The sequence below is a fragment of the Aptenodytes patagonicus genome, chromosome W (assembly GCF_965638725.1).
Source record: "Aptenodytes patagonicus chromosome W, bAptPat1.pri.cur, whole genome shotgun sequence".
In the NCBI taxonomy this organism is placed as follows: domain Eukaryota; kingdom Metazoa; phylum Chordata; class Aves; order Sphenisciformes; family Spheniscidae; genus Aptenodytes; species Aptenodytes patagonicus.
In genome coordinates, this window is record NC_134981.1 from 23871964 (window position 1) to 23893310 (window position 21347).

General features: G+C 37.6%; 1 pseudogene; it reads right to left on the reverse strand.

The window, feature by feature from the left end:
• Nucleotides 1-207: 207 nt before the first annotated feature.
• The window catches only part of LOC143172194 (terminal uridylyltransferase 7-like), a 78773-nt pseudogene continuing 57633 nt past the window's right edge, over nucleotides 208-21347 (reverse strand).

Consider the following 21347-nt stretch of genomic DNA (forward strand, 5'->3'; position numbering starts at 1 on the left):
TACCTGCTACAAGAAAGCATGCCAAATCTCCCAGGATACAACAATGTTCTGAAAGGTAGGTGAAGATGAAGGGAAAACTGACCATATGTGACTACATTTTAAAAAATTAATTAGCATTTATGTCATGCCATTCATTGCAAAAACCTTATCCTTAAATCAACCCTATTAAAAATAGCAAAAAACGTAAGCTCTGTTTACTGAACTATATCAGAGTTTCATACCTACAGCTCCTTTATACTGTGGGCATTTTTTTTTCCTGTGACCTTCTCTTCCACAGATAAAGCAATGCTTTTCTCTTAAGCCCCTGTCTTCCAGGAGTTTCTACTTCTCTGCTGATTGCCTGGGATTCTTTTCTCTTCCAGGTTCCACTATTCCCCTTGCTGTTAGTTTGCTCTTCTGAGGTGTACATAGTTGCAACTTTCCCTCCTTGATTGAGCTCTCTCTTTCTGTTGTTTTATCCCAAGTTTCTTTGTCCTCTTTGCTTCTTTTCTCTTTTTTTTCTGTGTACCTTTGTTTTTTTATACCTTCAAAATCACATCACCACCTCAGTCTACAGGAGAAAAATGATGCGGAGTTCATAGACTTTACATCTATGCATGGAGGTGAAAAAAATGTGCTGTGTATAGGCAATATAATCCTAGTGTATTTCTTCAGTGGTTTAAATAAAGTGAATTAATATATCTATTCCTTTGACTCTCCTAACAAACAGTGTTACACTAATGTAACATACATTTAATAATGTAATTTAACAATTAGATTACAATACAGCACTAACAACTAATAAATACATCTAAACAAATATAATCATAATGTAGATCTAGATGCTGGAGCTGCAAAAGACAAGTGGAAGAGAAGAAACACCAAACAAAATGCTAACAAACCATAAAAGCTGAGGCTATATTTCTATTTCTCTTACTTCTACACTACCATCAGAAATCTAGGTTCTTTCCACTAGTCTGAAACTGTGTTATACTCACAGTATTTCTAAAAAACTTTTTTAATGGGAAATGCTTCTAACATTTTAAGTCACTTAAAGATCTAGCAGTGGAGACCCAGCTATCACTGCTGAACTGGTTTTATGTAGCTTCATCCATGACTTGGAGGAGACATCAGTGAAACCTCCACATCTGAAGATGATACTAAGCTATTTTGGTCAGTCAGATGCAGCACTTAATGGCAAGCAACTTGAAAATACATCACAAAACTGAATGAACAGGCAAAAAGGTGGTGGATGAGCTTCAATGGAGATAAATGTAAGGTAATGTATTCAGTGAAAAATAATCTAAACCATGTCCATATGATGTTGAAATGGGAGCTAGCAATTAAATCTAAGAAAGAGAAGAGACTAGGGGCTGCCCTGTGCCAGACAGAGCCAGTTCCAGACAGCTCCAAAACAGCCCCACCACTGGCCAAAGCTGAGCCAATCAGCAACGTTGGTAGCGTCTCTCTGATAACATATTTAAGAAAGGGTAAAATATGCTGCACAGCAGCAGCTGAGAGAGAGAAGTGAGAAAATGTGAGAGAAGCAACTCTGCAGACACCAAGGTCAGGGAAGAAGGAGGGGAAGGAGGTGCTCCAGGCACTGGAGCACAGATTCCCCTGCAGCCCGCGGTAAAGACCATGGTGACGCAGGTTGTCCCCCTGCAGCCCATGGAGGACCACGCTGGTGCACATATCCACACTGCAGTCCATGGAGGACCCTACACAGGAGCAGGTGGATGTGCCCTGAAGGAAGTTGCAGCCCATGGAGAGCCCAGGCAGGAGCAGGCTCCTGACAGGAACTGCAGCCCATGGGGGACCCTCGCTGGAGCAGTCTGTTCCTGAAGAACTGTACCCCATGGAAAGGACCCATGCTGGAGCAGTTTGTGAAAGACTGTATGCCATGGGAGGGACCCCACACTGGAGCAGGGGAAAAGTGTGAGGAGGAAGGAGTGGCAGAGAGGAACTGTTATGAACTGACCACAATCCCCATTCCCCATCCTCCCTGCACTGCTTGGGGTGGGGGGAGGAGATAGAAGAGTCAGGAATGAAGGAGTGAAGTTGAATCTGGAAAGATGGGGGCTTGGGGGAAGGTATTTTTAGTTTTGTCTTTGTTTCTCACCATCTGTTCTGGATCTGGTTGGGATGGAGTTAATTTTCTTCATAGCAGCTTGTATAGTGCTGCGTTTTAGATTTGTGACCAAAACAATGCTAATAACAGACCAATGTTTTAGCTGTTGCTGAGCAGTGTTTGCACAGCATCACGGCCTTCTCTGTTTCTCACTCTGCCCCCCCAGTGAATAGCTTGGGGGGGGGGGGTGCGTGTGCAGACATGGTTGGGAGGGGACACAACCAGGCAGATGACCAAAACTAATCAAAGAGATATTCCATGCCATATAATGTCATGCTCAGCAATAAAATGGAGAGGAGTAGGATGGTTTAGGTAGGTAAGCCATCTTTTTCCTTGGGAACTCGCTGGGCATCAGTCTACCCATGGGAGGTGGTGAGTGACTGCCTTTGCATCATTTGTTTTGTTTTCTCTTTCTTCTTCCACTTCTCCTTTGCTTATTAAACTGTCTTTATCTCAACCCATGAGTTTTCTTGCTTTTACTCTTCATTTTCTCTTCCCTCATCCCACTGGGGGTGGGGGGAGAGTGAGTGAGTAGCTGTGTGGTGCTGAGCTGCCTACTGGGGTTAACCCACACCACCATCCTACTCTATTTTTAATTGGCAATAAATTAAATTAATCTTCCCTAAGTCGAGTCTTTTTTGCCCATGATGGTAACTGGTAAGTAATCTTGCTGTCTTTATCTTGACCCATGAGCTTTTCCATCTTATTTTCTCCCCCTGTCTTTCTGAGGAGGGGGAGTGAGAGAGTGGCTTGGTGGGCAGCTGGCAGCCAGCCAAGGTTAACCCACCACAAGAAGGTACAGAGAAAGGCAACTAAAATGTCTTAGGCAGCAACTGTCTTAGGAGGAGATAATAAAAAGGTTTGAGACTCTTCAACTCGGAGAGGAGTCAGAGGGTAAACACAATCATGACTTAAAAACCTCAAAGCAGTATCACTACTAACTAAATCCCACTAAATTCCACAAGCCTGTGGAATGTTTGATGAAACTAAAATGAGTTTGGTTTAAAACAGATTTTAAAAAATACTATTTTACACAGCAGTTAGCATACTTCTGGAACTGGTTGCCACAGAAGATTAAGGAAAACAGGAAAAACAGGTTCAGGGAAAAAAAAAATATGCACAACTGCAGTCCACAAATGAATATGACAAGAACCAAGGCAGGTATGTGTTCTAACATCTCTTATACAGCAACTGAAGATGTTGGGGGAATACAAGAGAAGAGACTGCAGAAAACAGCCAACTAGCATGCCCTCCATAAACAGCATCTCCTATTGCCACTGCTGGACAAAGGATTTGGCTAGATGGGTCAGTGGTCTGACCTCATAAGGCATTTACATTCTTAGAATCAAAATCCCATTGACTTTTGCTCTAATGTTGTATACAGCATAGCTGCATATGTGAAATGAACTGGGGTTTCACTCCAGAATGCAGGATTAAAGTGCATCTGAAACAGCAGCTTAGACATTAAGTGGATTTTCACAGCACCATCAGCATTCTTGATTTTTAACCTATCATCAGCTAGTACACTTACATTTGGTGAAGTTGAATAGATTCCTAAACTAACAGTCTTAGCAATTCTCAAAATTCTCTACAGTTTATCAAAAAGGCTACTTTATCTAGTCTTTGTACACCAGCTTTTTAGCTACTTATATAAAAACGTAGGAGATTTTTAATTACAATTAAGATATATAGATTCCAAACAAAGGTCAGATTTCCCATTCACCTTACAAATGAGCACAAAGGCTTTCATGATTTTGTTCTTTTGAAGTTTTATTTGCTGATTTTCACTATTTTAGAAACATGAAGTCTTTAAAGTGCTTTAGTGTCTTTACTTGGAAAAAAAAATCAATCAATCAGTTTTAAGTTTGGACAGTTTATCATATAAAGAGCAGAAAATCAGTTTAGCATTCATTTGCTACAGGAAAGTATTTACTGAATTTTGGACATCTGGTTACTGAGAATCAGGAAGCCTTCTCTTGGATGTAAACAGGACACTGTTCTGATCTATGTGCGCTTGAAAAAAAGTCATGCTGTGATGTCCTTGTCTTGCTTTTTGACATGAATGGCATGATTCTGTGAACATGACAAAAATGTATCTTGCTGGGAGCTCCAAGATTCTAGAAATAGGAGCTATTAAATGAAAATATGTAAAATGCTTTCATGAGTGCTCTTCACAACACACAGCCATTCAACTTTGCATTTAGATTCTCTTCAACTACTGCTTTCTTATATAAAGCACAGAATCAGCATTATCTCCTTAAGCTAAATGGAGAGGATACTGGGTGAAATGTGTTTTGTAGTCTTCTATTAAAAGATTCTGTTAAAAAAACACTAGAGATGATGCTGGCAAAAGTTTAGTGGTGACTCAACACAAACCAAAAATTTAAAAACACCACCGCCTGCCCCTCCACTGCCAAAACTGATATTGATACATTTTCATTTTAACAGTAAAGAAATAATCTGTAGCATGTGCAATTTTTGCTTTAGCATTATTATTCTAATCTTCCTTTCAAACAAAGCTAAGGAAGTGTTCCACATAGATCCCAAAACTATACTCACTTTCTTCTCATGGGACAATCTTTCATGAAATGGCCAATTTTACCACAAGTTCTGCAGCATCTATCATTCGGTGCCAATTCTCCTTCTGTAAGTACCTCTGGATCAAAGAAGTACTCCTCAAGAAGAAATCATATGTTTAAAAAAGCAAATCAACACACTTTGGAATCAAGACAGATAAACAAGAAAAGAATAAATCTTGTGCGTGTAGCTGAACTCCTGAAAGACCTGATGAGATAACTGGTCACTGCTACCTCTTCTTTAAGGGCAGCCTGCTAACCACAAGTTCTGCAATCTATTTTTTTAAACTGCAGTTTAAAAAAAAATGGTAAGCTATTTTGATAGGGACTAAAATATATGATAAGCCTGTACAATGAAGCCCTGACTTGATTAATATTCTGCATGTCACATTTTACATGCAAACAACATGAAAACAGTACTCAGTAATAACTCTCATACTAAAGATTTGTTAGAGTATGATTGAAACTTAAAAGAGAAGAGCATAAAGAGAGTGCAACCATATTCCCACAAGTGATACCTTATACACCATAAGAGCATGTGCATGTACATACTGCTCTTTGAACTCCCACATCCCTTAGAGCAACTTACCATTTTTGATGAATATTCTTTAGGAAATATTTTTATAGGGGTACCAAATAACCTTCTCCCATTGATAAAAGCTTTCATTATAAAATTTGTCACTGGGAAAAAGAAAGAAAACATCATCCAAACATCAAACTATCAAAATAATATCTAAGACAAGATCATCACTTTAGGCCCAAATTTGTGAACAGAAAACTTACTTTTTCTTGACAACCCAGCTCCAAGATTGTGGTTCAAATCAAAGGGGTCTGTATAAAAAGCATTATAGACATTACTCAAGTCCAGGGCAAGATCATCAATGTATATATATACATGAACAATCAAAGGCAGCTATTCCTGATGCAGAATTAATATACTGAAATTAAATTCTTCGCAAATTTATTGAAAATATTTCACTCCAAGGACAAAGGATAACAGCAGTTCATCTCTGAATTGACTGAAATATTATAAAAGAATAAGTTGTGTGTGAGGGCAGGAGAGTAAAAATCTTTTCCATGAAAATCAGATGGGCCAAAAAAATCGTGGCTTAGGGAACATTTCTAAAATGTGTCAGTGCATTTTCTTGATACACTATTAATACCATGGTCTGCAATACATACACATGGTATAACAGTCATATAAATATGGTCTCAACTAAAGTTAATATTAGTGAGAAAACCTCAATTGCATTATAGCTAGTTTCTTCTCCAAAGCATTTGGTTAAATCTGTTTCTATGTCAGTTACTGTTATTACACAAAGTATGAAGTTTGCTCTGCAACTTCTTTTCAGATGAAAAAAAAAAACAACCCCTCCAAAAAAACAACTAAGAGAAGAATTTGTAACACTACTGAAACACAATGGGAATTTTGCAAAGATTTCAAAATGCGCAAATAACAATTTCTAATCTAGTAATAGAAAAATGAAATTAAGCCATGTGGAAAAAACAAATTTTTCATGTGGGCACTAAAGAAATTTCACATATCCATATGCTTTATGTGATTTTACCTTCAATTATAATGTATTTGGAAGTCCACTGCTTCTTGAAAGTTGTAAGCAGATTTTTTCTCCTAATGCAGATGACATGTTCTTTAAAACCAAATTCTTCTGCATAGAAACGGAGAAGTTCCAGCCACAGCTGCCCAACAGATTCAGTGTTTTTGCCACAATCTGGCCAAACAACTGACTTAAAATGATAGAAATATTTATTTTTCCAATACTTATATAAAGCATAATAATTTTCATAACTTGAAAATTCAAACTACATAAAATTTATAAAGAAGCATGATTGAGTTACTCCAGAATACCTCCCTTCCCTTCATAATTAGCATTAATAATTCAATATTGACTTGAAAATGGTCAGTATTTTTTTAAATATTGAGATTAACAACAAACATGGGGAATTAATAATACTTCTAACATTAGGTTTTGCCTGTTATCAAAAATAATTTATTAATTCACTTTTACTCTATGTGCCCATTTAATACAATATTATTCAACTGAATTAAACAAACTATGACTACATATGCAACTGATATTTATAGGAGCTATATCCACTCAGTAATGTGACATACATAACAATTAATCATCATTAACACCTTAAAATAATTTCTAGCAAATCTATTTTTTTTTCAGATTTTGCAGATTTTTTTCATAGATGCTTGCATTACTTAATTGAACACAACCAATTATATTCTGAAAGCTTCACAGCATGGGATTGGGATTTTCAAAGCAATAGCTACTCCACTGCCATTTCTTTGTCTAGTATTTATGTGTATTACTACTATGTTTTTCTTCTTTATCACCCATACAGAGCTTAAAATCAAAGATAATTTTTAGAATCTGGTTTCTATATTCAACCACCATATCTGAGGACAATACTCCTTAAAATGAATTCTTTTTCATTTGCAAAGCTACAGGTAACACCATTTCAAATTCACTTCTCTGATATACTCACCAACTCTTCTGTCCTATCAAAGAAATAAATGTTCCAGCCATCAACTAAAATGTCAGGATTCTTGGGTTCTTTGTAGATCTAAAAACATAATATTAACTCATTAAAACAGCCCTTCAGATTGAGCACTGACATTCTTCTAGTCAATACTGTATACCGATACTAATTTCTTTCTTGATATACTGTACCTCTTGAAGAACAGGGATGACAGGAGGATTTCACTGTTGAAGAAAATAAAGCACCATAAGAGTATACGCATAAGAAGAAAGGCTACCTCGAGATGCATCTCCAATGACACACATCTAGAAAAAGAAACATCTTTTATAGCTATCATCCTTTGCTGTAGGTGCTACTGCTTCTAGAACGTCTGAAGTATACTCACCTTCGTAAAGACTTTCATTGTGTAACACAGATATTTTACTCTACGATCAACAGCTGCATATGATGACAGGAGTCTTGTGTTATGCAAGGCCTATAAAAATAAAAAAAGTCATATACAAAATATAGGAATCCTGCAGAAAAGAGGCAATAAGCTGAAAACATGAAAAACATCTTTAGTCAAGATAAGGAAAGTCAAGGAATGGTTCAGAATACTGTAGTTGGAGAGTTCACATGTATACATGCATACTTCTTCCATTCTAATTTATTTAAAAGTCATAATGAATTTGTGGACAGAAACACTTGAGTTGTGTGCTCAACAAAAGCAAATGTGAAGCCTTGCATAACAGAATTCACATTATTGAGAAAGGAAGCATTGAACAATGCTTCCTGCTCACCTCCTCTGTTAAAAAGCTGGTAAATATCTTTAAACTGCTCACAAGTGGTACAAATCAGCATTCACAGAATAGTATCTCAGAAAGGAAAGCATTAATCTATTACTGCATTTTCAAAATATTTGGTAGAAGGTAAGTTCTTGAAATAAGATTTCAGCCCAGGGACGTGAGCACTATCATCTGACCCATATGGATGCAGAACTTCAACCACTAATTCTGAAAGTCTGTTCTTGAAGTATCCTCCTCAAGACTCCCCTTGGGCTGATACAGAAAGTTCAGAAAGTGCAATGCTTGGCACTAAAACTTAATTTCCTTTGATGTTTCAAAGAACTGGCTTTTAAAGTTCAGAGACACTGAACCCCCCCCAACCAACCAAACCCAAAACTCACCCAACCACAAAACTTGTTTTTAAAATATTTGGCCAAGGATTTGTTCTCTTCTGTAGACTGTAACATGTGTCCCAGTTCAGGCAAGCTGGATTCAAAATCACTATCCCAGGTCTCAAAGTCTAAGTAAGAGTCATGAATGGGGGTGGGAAGGCTGAAGTTATGTTATTTTGTCTTTTTAAGTTACAGAAAGACACCTAAAACACCAATGCTTACTCTTACTGAAGAGCTAATATATTCTCTTAAGCAAGTGACAACTCTAAAGTCTCAATTGTGTAACTGACTCCACTCATTTTGGATATGAGCTGGCAATGTGCGCTTGCAGCCCAGAAAGCCAATCGTATCCTGGGCTGCATATAAAAGAAGCGTGGCCAGCAGGTCAAGGGAGGTGATTCTCCCCCTCTACTCTGCTCTGGTGAGACCCCACCTGGAGTACTGTATCCAGCTCTGGGGTCCACAGGACGAGAAAGACATGGACCTGTTAGAGAAGGTCCAGAGGAGGGCCACAAAAATGATCAGAGGGCTGGAACACCTCTCCTATGAAGAAAGGCTGAGAGAGTTGGGGTCGTTCAGCCTGGAGAATAGAAGGCTCCAGGGAGACCTTATTGCGGCCTTTCAATATATAAAGGGGGCTTATAACAAAGATGGAGAAAGACTTTTTACCAGGTCAAGGGGCATCAGTTTTAAACTGAAAGAGGGTAGGTTTAGACTGGATATAAGGAAGAAATTCTTTACGATGAGGGTGGTGGGACACTGGAACAGGTTGCCCAGAGAAGTTGTGGATGCCCCATGACTGGAAGTGTTCAAGGTCAGGTTGGACGGGGCTTTGAGCAACCTGATCTAGCTGAAAGATGTGCCTGCCCATAGCAGGGGGGTTGGACTAGATGATCTTTAAAGGTCCTTTCCAACCCAAACCATTCTATGATAGTCAAATAAAAAACTTGTACTTAGAAATCTAAAATTGAAATAGGTAATTGGTTGATTATCGAACCTCAACAAAACAAGCATTTTATCCTCCTCATGAAGCTGCCCCACATTTTCCTGTTAACAAAAAAGGAGATAATCTTACCAGAGTGTTATATAAACTGATGTCTACTTCAAGACCACTTCTGACATGGAAGAATTTGACAATTGGGACTTTAGCAGTTTTTATAGGCAAGACATTTCTTAGACCTAGAATGAAATGTTACTGAATGACTGCAATACAGTCATAACACAATCAAATGCACTACAAACCATCCAAAACTGCAGTAAAAATGTTACAAAATATAATTTTAGTATCAGCTCTTATTTCAGTTATATTTTAATACTGATTTTAGGCATTTGTCAGATGCTATGAATCTACTAAATATAATATATACAAATATACATATGCCCCCCAATAGACTGAAGATTAATCTAAACTTTACAGCAAAATAAATCTAAGAGATCATTGATAGTTCACTCCAATTATATTAATTTTATGTGAGATACACCAAAACAAACAATCTAAAATCATACTTTCTTGTAGATAAACCAGAATACTTAGTGCAAACTTCTGTCAGCCTGCCTTTTACTATTAACTTATTGGGTGCTGAACATACAAATACAACATAATGACTAAATTGAAGCTCCAAGCTTTAACTTAAGACTTGTTCTTATGCATATAGGTTATGAATATACTATCTGTCCAATTTAGATCTGGACCTATAACATTATAGCCTCAAAGACCTACATATACAAACAAAAATAAATCTGAGTGTTCACAACATACACCCTCGTTCTTAATATTACAGTCTTTAATACAGTTTTATCTTAATTATTTTCCATGTACAATGCCCCAGAACTTCCTCACTGCATCAGTCACATAAACAGAACCACTTATTTTAATTTTCAAGAAAGTTACCTGAATGTTTCTTGAGAACCTTTGCTAAATCTTCAGTGATTCTGATGCAATCTAGCCCCTAAGACATGAAGGAAAAAAAAGTCAGCACTGAAATTATGTTAGAAGAGTTCTAGAAAAAGTATTTCAGACATACCTTTTTTAACTTGCTGTTAAGCTTAAAGCTGTATGATTCAGTTTCATATTATACAGAATGATGTGAATACCAGAAATTGTTTCAAAATGGCACTTCTTGTAAAATCAACACTAGACAGTATCTTAACATAGGCTTTTTTAAACTTTACATTAGGCGTGAAAGATGATTTACGTCCTTTTCCACCATCTTCCATTTCTAGTTGTTTATGCTACAAAGCATATCTTATTTATTTGCACAGTTTATGCTAGAATGTTAGTGCAGAATTCAGAAAACTGAGTACTGAGTAAAATTTCTTAAATGCATACCTAGAACAACAGCAAAAAAACCCTGATAATCTGCTTTTGAGGCACTTGTTTGTATTTTCCTCTAATCTGAACAGCTTTTATAAAAAGTAAATTTGTTACAATATATACACAATAAAACTATAAAGTTGTGTACTTATTAATACCCCCAAATGCCTTGTTTAACTACCTCAGCAGTTTCCAGTCCATCAATTGTCATACACATATCAAGGTCGCTTTGTTTGAAGCCAAAGCCATTTTTTGAGGAGCCAAACAAATTCAGCTTGGTTCCTGTAAGAGATGTGACAGATTATAACCCCATATCAACACAGAATCTCAAACTGTACACAGCTTCAAACCACAGCATGTCTTTTAACACAAGCATGAATACATTATTATTTTTCTGTAGTATTTAAAAACTTATTTTCTCATCAGTTTTGCTGATGAGGAAAGAATCCCTACTTTTATTGGTTCAAATGAGGAGTCTGACAGATACAGAAACAAATTAGGTGGTCAAATAATTAAATCAGCAGCATGCAGGTCTGAGCTAAAATCTGCATAAAATATATGATTGCTCTCTACAGAGATCTTCAGGATAAGGGACAGATCTGCCCACATAGCAGGCTCCAGCTAAAAATTCTTTCACAAATTTTAAAAGACTATGAATTGAAGTCCAGGTGCTACAGATAAGAATTCCAGAAATAAAACAACAGTTTCAAACAACTAGGCTATGCAGACAGGTTAGATGTTGTATCCACATTTTAAAACATTTCAAAACCAATAAGCTTTAGTAGGGATGAGATGCAAACTCTTCCAGCCCTATGCAAGACCCTTTTGACTTTTCTATTTTATTTTATTTTTTACTTTGAGACTATAAACTTTTCTCTGTCATAATAAAAACAAGAGCAAAGAGGAATGCTCAAATGAAGGGAAACACATATATGAACTAAAGCATTTTTTCTTAACCTTGGGATCAGGACCCCTAAGGGGTTTCCTTAAGGACTACAGAAAGCTTATTGTTTGTAAGAACATATGCAACAAGAAGAAATCTGGCTAATAAATGAGGTTAAAACAACAATTATAAGACTGTTCTGCTACTACTTTGATCCTTGTTTTTTTAACTTGCCATTGTTCCTTCCTACTGATGCGCTGTATTTCTGACTAAGCCAAAGAAAGCTTAAAACTATTTATTTATTTATACACACACACACAACTGACATGATTTTGGAGCCTTTATTGTTTGTTTAAAGAAAGAGGATGTCTTCACGAAGGGAGTCCAGTACATAATATACAAAGTTGAGACATTAAGCTGTAGTAGTTCTATAGGTTATTGTAATGGAAGATAACACAAATTAATGTAACATTATACAGTAACGTTGAGCAAAAATATAGGTTAATGTTCAAATACCAAAACATTTATTATTCTGACATGATGACATTCTTGGAAAACACTGAAGTATGAGTATAAAGCCAGAACTACATAATTACCTGGGAAGTCCCGTCTAATGAAATTTTCCAAGTTTTGTTGTATATGTTCCCGAGCTTGATCCTCTGCAATATTTGGAGCAAAATCCTCTAACAAAAACAAAACCAAAAACCCACACACCACAATTCAGTCAACAAAAACATGGAAAAAGTGAGGGGTGTAGAGTGGGAGAAAAGAAAAGCAAGAGAAAATTCACATGTGAAGGAAAGAAAGCAAGGCTGAAGTAGAAAAGAAATACCTGTTCAAAGAAAAACATTAATTAGAGAAATAATGCATTTTGTCTGGTCAGAAATGATGAAAGAGAAAGGAGAAAAGTCGGATCACTCTGAAAAGAACAAAAGTGGAGAAGGGTTATAAAACAGCATTCTGACTCTGATTTTTCTAGAACACTGATGTCTTTGCTTATTAAAAAAACATAGCTTGAGGAACAGTAATGAAATTCAAAGTAGAGACAAATGTAAAAGCATCAGTCAAAAAAAACCTACCCAAAATTAAATTCTTAGATTAATATTAAGATGCCTAAATGAGTAATCAGATAGCCAGTATGCAGAAGATAAACATTTTGTATTTTTCTAGATTCAAACTATTTAGTAATTCTATTATAGCACTTATGAATCTAAAAGTATATCTAATAGAGTTGGATGTAGGGTGGCAGATAAATTGGTCCCCTTTATAACAGCATTAGCCTGTGGTTATTTCATTATTTTTTGCAATTCTTTTCTTCCCCACAACAATATTCAAAGGAAAAAAAAACAACTTATGGTAACACTGGACACAAATTTGATCTAAAATAAATGAAAATTTGGATTTCAGTGCTGGCAATGGGTATAGCTCAATTTTCTTGAAGTCTTCTGGACAATCACTCTTTAAGTGACCTTCCCATCTGCACAAGCTACATACTACTGTAGGAGACTGCATGAACAGAAAGCAAGATTAGTTTTTTTAAAAAAAATAAATAATCTTTTAATGAATTCAAGCAATATTTTCATTGAACTGATAATAAAATATAAACATATTGCTTATTTTCTAATAAAGTTTGCTTACCTTGCCCTTAGTAAAAGCTGGTTTACTGAATTCATAAAAGTGTTCAGATTCTAAACACTGTTCTATTGCTGTGTTCTCTTCAAAAAGGCTTCTTTTCTCAGTAAGATCCTCTTGACTCAAATTGATCCTCAGAGGTCCATCCACATTTTCTTTGATATGTTTGTCTTCATATTTAATGGGGATGGACAAAACTTTCTCAGACAGTGCATCCTCATCTCCAGATCCAGTGCATGCGTTATCTAGCTCACCTTCAGCTCTTATGATACCACCACATTCTATGTGATTTAGAAGGCTTGGTTCTTCAATTTCATCATTCGAGCTAATCATTTCAGATATCCGATTCTGTATTGATGGTATGAATTTGTTTGGAGATTCATCCAGTTCATCAGTACCTTCAGTGCTCTCCTCAATGCTAATCTTATCATCCATTATATCACTGTACGCTAAGTCAAACTCATCACTCTCTCTAAGTGCAGGGTTTTGAAAGCCTTTTAAGTCTGAAGTACTACATGTCTCTATATCATGCTCATTCACTGTAACAGGGAGATCTCCACTTTCACCGTCTTCATCTATTCCCTGATCAGCAGTGTTGTGGTTTAACCTCAGCCAGCAACTGAGCACCACACAGCCGCTTGCTCACTCCCCCCCACCCCGGTGGGATGGGGGAGAGAATCGGAAGAGTAAAAGTGAGAAAACTCGTGGGTTGAGATAAAAACAGTTTAATAATTGAAATAGAATAATAATAATAAAAAATATACAAAGCAAGTGATGCACAGTGCAATTGCTCACCACCCGCCGACCGATGCCCAGCCAGTCCCCGAGCAGCGGCCCCCCCGGCCAGCTTTCCCCCAGTTTATGTACTGAGCATGACATCACATGGTATGGAATAGCCCTTTGGCCAGTTTGGGTCAGCTGTCCTGGCTGTGCCCCCTCCCAGCTTCTTGTGCACCTCCAGCCTTCTCAGTCGGTAGAGCATGGGAAGCTGAAAAGTCCTTGGCTAGTGTAAGCACTACTTAGCAACAACTAAAACATCGGTGTGTCATCAACATTATTCTCATACTAAATCCAAAACACAGCACTATACCAGCTACTAGGAAGGAAATTAACTCTATCCCAGCCGAAACCAGGACAAGCAGTCATCAAGATATTATTCCATCTTCTTTCTTGTCCATGTACTTCCTCTTCTTCCTCTTAATTTTCCTTCTCTTTAAGACTTGGTTTAAAAACCTCATTATCTCCAGAAATAACTTCTTCAGCTGCACAGCCTGAATCTTCATGGGCAATTCCCAAATGACTTGTATCATCAGCCAGTTCTTCTGTCAAGCTTTCTGAGACACCACACAGTTTTGAAGGATCAATTCTATAAGCTTGAGGGATACTTGTACTCTTGATTATACAATCTACTGCTCTATTTGTTTTACCATCCAAGTTTTGCAACTCAGAATGTTCATGCTTTACAGCATCTTTTCCACAGTCCAACATTTGGGATTTCTCCTCATTGGTATTTGGAGGGGGTTTTTTGCTCAATTTTGCAGTTTTTTTGTGAGGCAAGGCAAAATACTTATAAGTTACTCTCAGACAATGAAGAATATATTCATACACTAGCTGGCTGTTCAGAGTTCTTGCCACATTCCTTTTGACTGCATATGGGTCTAGTAGAAAGAAGTGAGCCAGCAGTGTAGGAGTTAACTTTTTAAAAAAATAATATACTTATATCCTTACAAAATTTAAATATACTACCATCAATTACTATGTGTAGGGACATAACATCTACGAATTGCGCTGAAAACAATTTTTAAAAATGTACTTAATTATATTTGATAACACTAATAAAAATACTCAAGAGAAATATTAAATTTATTTTTTCAAAACATATTCTACTCTACTGTTGTGAATCACAGTCCAATATTAAAAAAAATAAGTGATTACACGTGATGTCAGTAGCCAAGACAATACCCTAGGAAGTTAAAGGTAATAGCTCTTTAAATTTTTATGATAAACATACCTTTCACAGCAATGCGCTTTTTAGGCCAGTCCTTTGATTCATGAGACACTGTTTCTTTGAGTCGTATGCTAATAACCAAATCAGCCAAATTAAACTCCAAGGCATAGAAATTAATAAGTTCTACCCAGAGCTGCCCAACAGGTGCTGAACACTGGTGTTCTGAATTGAATACTAAGGGAGCCTGTCAATTACAAAATAAAAGCTTAAATAACATTTAATGCATATATAGGTATTTAGCTATAAAAATAAATAAACTGCTAATCTGGAATATGCACTTGTTAATAATGTCATATAATTTGATATCATTGTAGTCCATCTGTAATGTAATATTACAAAATTTATAGTTGCCTCCATATTCCAATGCTCATGTCTCAACATGGAAGATTAATACTTTACCCAAATAAGAAAAACTGCAATAAACAAAATTTAAGGAAATGGTACGAGCAAGGATTATAAAAGTTAAAAATGTCAGACTGTAGTAATGGTTAAAGAATAATATCAATGATTAATAACAATGCCTATTAAGTGTTTTTTTGTCATAATTAATATATTTCCAAGAAAATATCACAGAATATCTAGATTGAGAGAATGGATATAGCTTATTTGTTAGCAAAGCCTAAATTTGAAATATAGTGAGTACAAAAAAAATATACTGAATATTCATTCAAGTTTACAGAAGAAAAACACATATTCAAGCAAGGCATGAAAAAACAGAAGTTGTATCACTTAGACTTTCTGGATGCTTATTCTGCCAGCTCTGAAATGTTTAACCCCCATGAAATAATTGGTTTCTCATGGCATATATCTGCTTGGTACACAGCAACAGACAATAGATGCTATGAATATTATCTCAATATTGACTTTAGGAGGAGATAGTTTTCATATACTTCAATCTAACCTTAAAATAAAATGGCTTCAAGTCTGGAAACTATATTTTGTCCTCTGCTTCACAGATTAAAACCCAGGGTCTTATCAAAGAGTTAGTTTGAAGTAGCACCCAGTTTTCTGCTAGGTTCTTAGCACCAAAAGATAAGCATAGTAAGCCTCATATCAAACTATCATGTAATCTCTTAAATTCAGTTTATGGTTGTGCAATACAAAACAAAAATAGAAGGTGGGTCTGTTTCCAAGAACAGCAATGACTGCTAGATTACTGCTGAAATAAATTAAATAGTTCAAACCTTGCCCCTTTTAGAAGTTTCTTTCGGCCAATCATCAATGGGGTTATGCTCCCAAACCACAGTATCATTCTCAACTTCTTTAAGATGAAAATTAGTTAATTTGTTTAATGAGAATCCTCCAATCTGAAGGTAATAGAAAAAGCAGCATAAACCTTAAAAACACGTGAACCTTAAAAGATTTCCCCTCGTGTTAATAAGCCAAAGAAAAACAGAACAATGTTTGAAGATAGCTGTACCAGGCCTATAATACTCCCTGCCCTGCTTCTCTCTCCCTCTACTTCCCTATACTTATACTAGCACTCAAGAGTTCAGCACATTTGTAAGGGTATCCATATTATATAAAACTTTGTCTTAGCACATTACCGATGCATTAAAATACAGTTTTTAATTATATAACCATATACTATAGAACTTTTGCCTCATTCAGTCCAGAAAGTGGAGAGGCTCTGGGGATGAGTCAATCACAAAGTGAAGAAAGCAGTTAACTGGAATGCCCATGTAATTGGTTATGGAAACAAGAACATGCACACTTAATCTAACAGGCAAGTGTAAGAACCCATTTTTAAAAAGGGTAAAAAGGAGGACCCTGGGAACTAACAGCCAGTCAGCCTCACCTCCATGCACACCATGGAGCAGATCCTCCTGGAAGACATGTCGAAGCACATGCAAGGCAGGGAGGTGATTAGAGACAGCCAATATGGCTTTGCCAAGGGCAAATCGTGCCTGACTAGTCTGGTGGCCTTCTACGATGGAGGGACTGCATCAGTGGACATGGGAAGAGCTACAGATGTCATCTACCTGGACTTCTGTAAGGCCTTCAACACGGTCCCACACAACATTCTTACTGCTAAATTGGAGAGATATGGGTTTGACGGATGGACAAGGAATTGGCTGGATGGCTGCGTCCAAAGAGTTACAGTCAATGGCTCAGTGTCCAAGTGGAAACTAGTAACAAGTGGTGTCCCTCAAGGGTCAGTACTGGGACCAATACTGTTGAATATCTTCATCAATGACACAGATAGTGGAAAAGAGTGCACCCTCAGCAAGTTTGCAGATGACACCAAACTGAGTGGTGCAGTTGATTCACTGGAGGGAAGGGATGCCATCCAGAGGGACCTGGACAGGCTTGAGGAGTGGGCCCATGTGAACCTCATGAGGTTCAACAAGGCCAAATGCAAGGGCCTGCACCTGGGTCAGGGCAATCCCCAGTATCAATACAGGCTGGGGGATGAATGGATTGAGAGCAGCCCTGCCAAGAAGGACTTGGGGGTACTGGTGGATGAAAAGCTGGACATGAGCCAGCAATGTGCGCTCGCAGCCCAGAAAGCCAACCATATCCTGGGCTTCATCAAAAGAAGCGTGGCCAGCAGGTCGAGGGAGGTGATTCTGCCCCTCTACTCCGCTCTGGTGAGACCCCACCTGGAGTACTGCGTCCAGCTCTGGGGTCCCTAGTACAAGAAAGTCATGGACCTGTTAGAGTGGGTCCAGAGGAGGCCCATGAAAATGATCAGGGGGATGGAACACCTCTCCTATGAGGAAAGGCTGAGAGAGTTGGGGTTGTTCAGCCTGGAGAAGAGAAGGCTCCGGGGAGACCTTATTGCATCCTTTCAATACTTGAAGGGGGCTTATAAGAAAGACGGGGAGAGGCCTGTAGTGACAGGACAAGGGGCAATGGTTTTATACTGAAAGAGGGTAGATTTAGATTGGACATAAGGAAGAATTTTTTTACGATGAGGGTGGTGAGACACTGGAACAGGTTGTCCAGAGAAATTGTGGATGCCCCATGACTGGAAGTGTTCAAGGTCAGGTTGGATGGGGCTTTGAGCAACCTGATCTAGCTGAAAGATGTTCCTGCCCACGGCAGGGGAGTTGGGCTAGATGATCTTTAAAGGTCCCTTCCAACCGAAACCATTCTATGATTCTAAGAACAAAAACGGGTGCCATAAATAGAACAGCTGAATGGTGTCCTGAAGAATTAGATTCTGGATCTGTGTCCATAATAGAACTCCTGATATATAAAGTAGTAAAATGCAATTCAGGCTTTAAATCAAAAAAACCCATCCTCTAAACCCCTAGTCTGATCCCTCAAGGCAGGTATCACACCAGTGTCCTCCCTAACTGTGGTCTACATGTAGTGACAACTAACCTCACCTTTTCCAAGTCAAGCCGTGTACCCACAATGGTCCTCAGACTGTGTTCCCTTGCTTAAGTTCTCAGCTAACTAGATCTGATAGGTGTACTTTTTGTAAGGCTTTAACAAATTTAAAAGGTCAAGCTCTACACAAGACTGTGACCCCTACTACTTTCATTAAAATTGATAGGGGAATGAAATGGCAGTAGCAGCCATGCTTTATTTCCAAAAAAACAGTTATAGTTCTCACCCTGAAGGTACTTTTCTTGGAAAAGGAGATTCCTGACTTTTGGTCTCTGTTCTAGGAACTGCTTACACATTTCGCATTAGTCTGAATAAAATACATAAGCAGCATCGGGAACAGAAAGAGCTCAGGAGCTCAAAAGAGCTCTTGTAATCATCCTTCCGCTAGGTATCTTTATCTGGCCTGAGGAGTGTTGCATTCTTGCCTACACAGTGGCATAATTTCACCTAGAAGGGTTGATAGCACCCTCAGAGCTGGGTGCTTAGGCTACTCCCTTGGAAAGCATTAAGAAATGGGTCTGAATCCCTTCACACTGAGGAGGGATAAAAGACATTTCCTACTTACTAGGCACATGCTTTGACCATTAGGCTTATACATAAGAAGCTGAGTACCATCACTACTATTTCTAAACAATGAGCCAATCTTCTTCACTAGAAATGAAAAAATAGATGTCAAAGTCCAAGACATTGTTTTGGGAGGTAGCTACATGAATTCAGTTTTCAAGAGTTTGGAAGAAAGGCTGAAGAAATGAGGAAGTAGGTGGTGTTATGAATCGCATTCTTCAATGCCCAGCTCTCCCTATTCACTAAAGTTCAAGAGAAGCACTTAATCCAGTGATTACGATTGTGAATTGAATCCTTAGAGCCAAGCATACAAAGGTTAGGTGTAGCCTGGCTGAATTCACATTCTTTCTGAATTTGAGCAGAAGTGACTGGCTTATGGTTTGTGCTCAGTAGAGCAAGAAGCCGACACGTTACAACATCACAAGTGAAGAAAAGGATCATCCTCTCATTCATAATATTCAGTGTATTAACACACATACCCATGATCCCAAATAAACAGGTAGAAATGGCTCTTTCCTCTGTTGCAGAAAGAAAATAACCATTAAAGCAAATATATAAGGTGACAAGCCTCCTTCTTCAGGATGATCAACACAGCACAAATGTAAAAATAAATTGTGCAAAGTTTCAAGTGACACTGAAAAATATTCTTATAATTTCTATTCATAAGTGTGTGTCCTGGTTTCGGCAGAGATAGAGTTAATTTCCTTCCTAGTAGCTGGTACAATGCTGTGTTTTGGATTTAGGAGGAGAACAAAGTTGATAACGCACCGATGTTTTAGTTGTTGCTAGGTAATGCTTACACTAGCCAAGGACTTTTCAGCTTCCCATGCTCTACTGACTGAGAAGGCTGGAAGTGCACAAGAAGCTGGGAGGGTGGCACAGCCAAACTGGCCAAAGAAACATTCCATACCATGTGACGTCATGCTCAGTACAGAAACTGGGGAAAGCTGGCTGGGGGGGCCGCTGCTCGGGGACTGGCTGGGCATCGGTCAGCAGGTGATGAGCAATTGCACTTGGCATCACTTGCTTTGTGTATTATTATTATTATTATTATTACATTATTATTATTATTTTGTTTCAATTATTAAACTGTTTTTATCTCAACCCACGAGTTTTTCTCACTTGTGCTCTTCCAACTCTCTCCCCCATCCCACCGGGGTGGGGAGGAGTGAGCAAGCGGCTGTGTGGTGCTCAGTTGCCGGCTGAGGTTAAACCACGACAGTGTGTCACATTAAACTCAGACATCTTTGACCTCCTCTTATGAGATGGACTTGGTTCTGAAGGCCTTTATGTTTACTGGAGTCATATTATTACTATAATCTTTTCAGTGTGAGTCCTACTATACAAATATATTGCAGAGTCATAGTATGCAAAATGGCAAAACAGAGAGCGCACTGTACATTTGCAAAAAATGATACATAGATATAACAGAAGTTCAAACTCATGTTTTTCTTAAGTCGTACTTTAATTGCATGCACACAAAGTTTTGGAACAAGTTATTTTAATTTACAAGAAAATGTTTTTATCTACATATAGAAACAAACAGTTTTTTCTTTCAATTTTTTCATGATGGATTAAGTTTATGGTAAACTGCTGATTCCATCTTATATACATTCCTCTGACTTGCTTGGTAATGTAGAAGAACAGGACACTTACAGTCTGTGTCATTGGCTGAAGCTGAAAATTCCACTGTTGAAATTTTACACAACACTATAATGTACAAATGCTAATTATATAATTTATAAAATTTACAATTTACACATATTTTAAATATCCCTTTTCCAACTATTTCCCTAAAAAGAGTTTCAACAGCTGTTTTCTAATCCATACATACAGTTTCACTAGCATAACATTAATGTTCACAGATGAGGGACTACAAAGAACTTTTACCTTTGCCCAGTACCTGAAGGCAATCACTAAAGGTACAACAGTGGGTTCTAGTTTTCCAAGTGTAGCCAAATGGTATGTTGTCAGACAAGCATTCTCATTCCCTGCACTTACTTTACAAATAAGGCCACTAAAAACAAAAAGAAACAAAGTAAAAGACCTTGGAGGTGCTGTAAGAAAAGTGATAGGTCAGATGACATCTCACAAAACATTATAGCTGGAGGCTGTAAAGAAAGATTTAACAGCCTCTCAAAGACACCAAATACAATTAAAATTTAAGTACTTGTTTCTAATTACTAATTCTAATGACATTACTTCACTGAATTAAATCTTACAGTCTTAATCTCCTTCATGAATCAAGAACATA